This window comes from Heptranchias perlo, unplaced genomic scaffold, assembly GCF_035084215.1.
Source record: "Heptranchias perlo isolate sHepPer1 unplaced genomic scaffold, sHepPer1.hap1 HAP1_SCAFFOLD_337, whole genome shotgun sequence".
Taxonomy (NCBI): domain Eukaryota; kingdom Metazoa; phylum Chordata; class Chondrichthyes; order Hexanchiformes; family Hexanchidae; genus Heptranchias; species Heptranchias perlo.
In genome coordinates this window covers 277742-283429 of record NW_027139349.1, presented here as the reverse complement: position 1 = coordinate 283429, position 5688 = coordinate 277742, and positions in this window count along the sequence as shown.

Here is a 5688-nt window from a genome sequence, read left to right as displayed (position 1 = left end):
ACACACTGATATTCAGGCGCACAGACACCCTGATATTCAGGCACACACACACCGTGATATTCAGAGACACACACACACCGTGATATTCAGACACACACACACCGTGATATTCAGAGACACGCGCACCCTGTGATATTCAGGCACACACACACACCCTGTGATATTCAGACACACTGAGTTACAGGCTGGAATCTAATCGAGGGGTTCGGTGGGGTTTATATATAGAATAACAGATACCCGGGAGTGAGTTACAGACTGGAATCTAATCGAGGGGTTCGGGGGGGTTTATATATAGAATAACAGATACCCGGGAGTGAGTTACACGCTGGAATCTAATCGAGGGGTTCGGCGGGTTTATATATAGAATAACAGATACCCGGGAGTGAGTTACAGACTGGAATCTAATCGAGGGGTTCGGGGGGGTTTATATATAGAATAACAGATACCCGGGAGTGAGTTACAGGCTGGAATCTAATCGAGGGGTTCGGGGGGGTTTATATATAGAATAACAGATATCCGGGAGTGAGTTACAGACTGGAATCGAATTGTGTGATATTCAGGCACACACACACACAGTGATATTCAGGCACACACACCCTGTGATATTCAGGCACACACACACACAGTGATATTCAGGCACACACACCCTGTGATATTCAGGCACACACACCCTGTGATATTCAGGCACACACACCCTGTGATATTCAGGCACACACACCCTGTGATATTCAGGCACACACACCCTGTGATATTCAGGCACACACACCCTGTGATATTCAGGCACACACACCCTGTGATATTCAGGCACACACACACACAGTGATATTCAGGCACACACACACACAGTGATATTCAGGCACACACACACACAGTGATATTCAGGCACACACACACACAGTGATATTCAGGCACACACACACACAGTGATATTCAGGCACACACACACAGTGATATTCAGGCACACACACACACAGTGATATTCAGGCACACACACCCTGTGATATTCAGGCACACACACCCTGTGATATTCAGGCACACACACCCTGTGATATTCAGGCACACACACCCTGTGATATTCAGGCACACACACCCTGTGATATTCAGGCACACACACCCTGTGATATTCAGGCACACACACCCTGTGATATTCAGGCACACACACCCTGTGATATTCAGGCACACACACCCTGTGATATTCAGGCACACACACCCTGTGATATTCAGGCACACACACCCTGTGATATTCAGGCACACACACCCTGTGATATTCAGGCACACACACCCTGTGATATTCAGGCACACACACCCTGTGATATTCAGGCACACACACCCTGTGATATTCAGGCACACACACCCTGTGATATTCAGGCACACACACCCTGTGATATTCAGGCACACACACCCTGTGATATTCAGGCACACACACCCTGTGATATTCAGGCACACACACCCTGTGATATTCAGGCACACACACACTGTGATATTCAGACACACACACACACACTGTGATATTCAGACACACACACACACACTGTGATATTCAGACACACACACACACACTGTGATATTCAGACACACACACACACACACACTGTGATATTCAGGCACACACACACACACACACACACACAGTGATATTCAGGCACAGGCACACACACACACACACACACACTCTGTGATATTCAGACACACACACACACACCCTGTGATATTCAGGCACACACACACACTGTGATATTCAGGCACACACACACACGCTGTGATATTCAGGCACACACACACACGCTGTGATATTCAGAGACACACACACACACGCTGTGATATTCAGAGACACACACACACACGCTGTGATATTCAGAGACACACACACACACCCTGTGATATTCAGACACACTGAGTTACAGGCTGGAATCTAATCGAGGGGTTCGGGGGGGTTTATATATAGAATAACAGATACCCGGGAGTGAGTTACAGGCTGGAATCTAATCGAGGGGTTCGGGGGGGGTTTATATATAGAATAACAGATACCCGGGAGTGAGTTACAGGCTGGAATCTAATCGAGGGGTTCGGGGGGTTTATAAAGAGAATAACAGATACCCGGGAGTGAGTTACAGGCTGGAATCGAATTGTGTGATATTCAGACACACACACACCCTGTGATATTCAGGCACACACACCCTGTGATATTCAGGCACACACACACACCCTGTGATATTCAGGCACACACACACCCCCTGTGATATTCAGGCACACACACACACCCTGTGATATTCAGGCACACACACCCCCTGTGATATTCAGTCACACACACACCCCCTGTGATATTCAGACACACACACACCCTGTGATATTCAGGCACACACACACCCTGTGATATTCAGACACACACACACACTGTGATATTCAGGCACACACACACCCTGTGATATTCAGACACACACACACCCTGTGATATTCAGGCACACACACACCCCCTGTGATATTCAGGCACACACACACACCCTGTGATATTCAGGCACACACACACCCCCTGTGATATTCAGACACACACACACCCTGTGATATTCAGGCACACACACACCCCCTGTGATATTCAGACACACACACACCCTGTGATATTCAGGCACACACACACTGTGATATTCAGACACACACACACTGTGATATTCAGACACACACACACACTGTGATATTCAGACACACGCGCACCCTGTGATATTCAGACACACACTGTGATATTCAGACACACACACACACTGTGATATTCAGACACACGCACACACTGTGATATTCAGACACACGCACACACTGTGATATTCAGACACACACACACACTGTGATATTCACACACACACACACTGTGATATTCACACACACACACACACAGTGATATTCAGACACACACACACCGTGATATTCAGACACACACACACCGTGATATTCAGACACACACACACACCCTGTGATATTCAGACACACACACACACCCTGTGATATACAGACACACACACCCTGTGATATACAGACACACACACCCTGTGATATACAGACACACACACCCTGTGATATACAGACACACACACCCTGTGATATACAGACACACACACCCTGTGATATACAGACACACACACCCACCCTGTGATATCCGGACAAACACAGACACCCTGTGATATTCAGACACGCACACACACACACACTGTGATATTCAGACACACACACACACACCCTGTGATATTCAGAGACACACACACACCCTGTGATATTCAGAGACACACACACACACAGTGATATTCAGAGACACACACACAGTGATATTCAGGCACACACACACCGTGATATTCAGGCACACACACACCGTGATATTCAGGCACACACACACCGTGATATTCAGGCACACACACACACACCCTGTGATATTCAGAGACACACACACTGTGATATTCAGGCACACACACACCGTGATATTCAGGCACACACACACTGTGATATTCAGAGACACACACACCGTGATATTCAGACACACACACACCGTGATATTCAGGCACACACACACACACACTGTGATATTCAGAGACACACACACCGTGATATTCAGACACACACACACACCGTGATATTCAGACACACACACACCGTGATATTCAGGCACACACACACACACACTGTGATATTCAGAGACACACACACCGTGATATTCAGGCACACACACACACACACTGTGATATTCAGAGACACACACACTGTGATATTCAGAGACACACACACAGTGATATTCAGACACACACACACCGTGATATTCAGACACACACACACCGTGATATTCAGACACACACACACCGTGATATTCAGGCACACACACACACACCCTGTGATATTCAGAGACACACACACCGTGATATTCAGACACACACACACCGTGATATTCAGACACACACACACCGTGATATTCAGAGACACGCGCACCCTGTGATATTCAGACACACTGAGTTACAGGCTGGAATCTAATCGAGGGGTTCGGTGGGGTTTATATATAGAACAGATACCCGGGAGTGAGTTACAGGCTGGAATCTAATCGAGGGGTTCGGGGGGGTTTATATATAGAATAACAGATACCCGGGAGTGAGTTACAGGCTGGAATCTAATCGAGGGGTTCAGGGGGTTTATATATAGAATAACAGATACCCGGGAGTGAGTTACAGGCTGGAATCTAATCGAGGGGTTCGGGGGGTTTATATATAGAATAACAGATACCCGGGAGTGAGTTACAGGCTGGAATCTAATCAAGGGGTTCGGGGGGTTTACATATAGAATAACAGATACCCGGGAGTGCGTTACAGGCTGGAATCCAATCCAGGGGTTCGGGGGGGTTTAGATATAGAATAACAGATACCCGGGAGTGAGTTACAGACTGGAATCTAATCCAGGGGTTCGGGGGGTTTATATATAGAATAACAGATACCCGGGAGTGAGTTACAGGCTGGAATCTAATCGAGGGGTTCGGGGGGGTTTATATATGGAATAACAGATACCCGGGAGTGAGTTACAGCCTGGAATCTAATCGAGGGGTTCGGGGGGTTTATATATAGAATAACAGATACCCGGGAGTGAGTTACAGACTGGAATCTAATCGAGGGGTTCGGGGGGTTTATATATAGAATAACAGATACCCGGGAGTGAGTTACAGCCTGGAATCTAATCGAGGGGTTCGGGGGTTTATATATAGAATAACAGATACCCGGGAGTGAGTTACAGCCTGGATATGGAGGCACACACACCCTGTGATATTCACGCACACCCCCTGTGATAATCAGGCACACACACACACACCCTGTGATATTCAGACAGACACTCACACTGTGATATTCAGACACACACACACACTCACAGACTCACTGAGTTGCAGGCTGGAATCTAATCGAGGGGTTCGGGGGGGTTTATATATAGAATAACAGATACCCGGGAGTGAGTTACAGGCTGGAATCTAATCGAGGGGTTCGGGGGGATTTTTATATAGAATAACAGATACCCGGGAGTGAGTTGCAGCCTGGATATTCAGGCACACACACACACACACCCTGTGATATTCACACACACACCCTGTGATACTCACACACACACTGTGATATTCAGGCACACACACACACACACACCCTGTGATATTCAAGGGCGCACACCCTGTGATATTCAGGCGCGCACACCCTGTGATATTCAGGCGCGCACACCCTGTGATATTCAGGCGCTCGCACCCAGTGATATTCACACACCCGATGATATTCACACACCCGATGATATTCACACACCCGATGATATTCACACACACACCCTGTGATATTCAGGCACACACACACACACCCTGTGATATCCGGACAAACACACACACCCTGTGATATTCAGCACACACGCACCCTGTGATATCCGGACAAACACACGCACCCTGTGATAGTCAGGCACACACACCCTGTGATATCCGGACAAACACACAGACCCTGTGATATTCAGGCACACACACCCTGTGATATCCGGACAAACACACGCACCCTGTGATAGTCAGGCACACACACACAGTGATATTCAGGCACACACACACCCTGTGATATCCGGACAAACACACACACCCTGTGATATTCAGGCACACACACACACACCGTGATATTCAGACACACACACACACCCTGTGATATTCAGGCA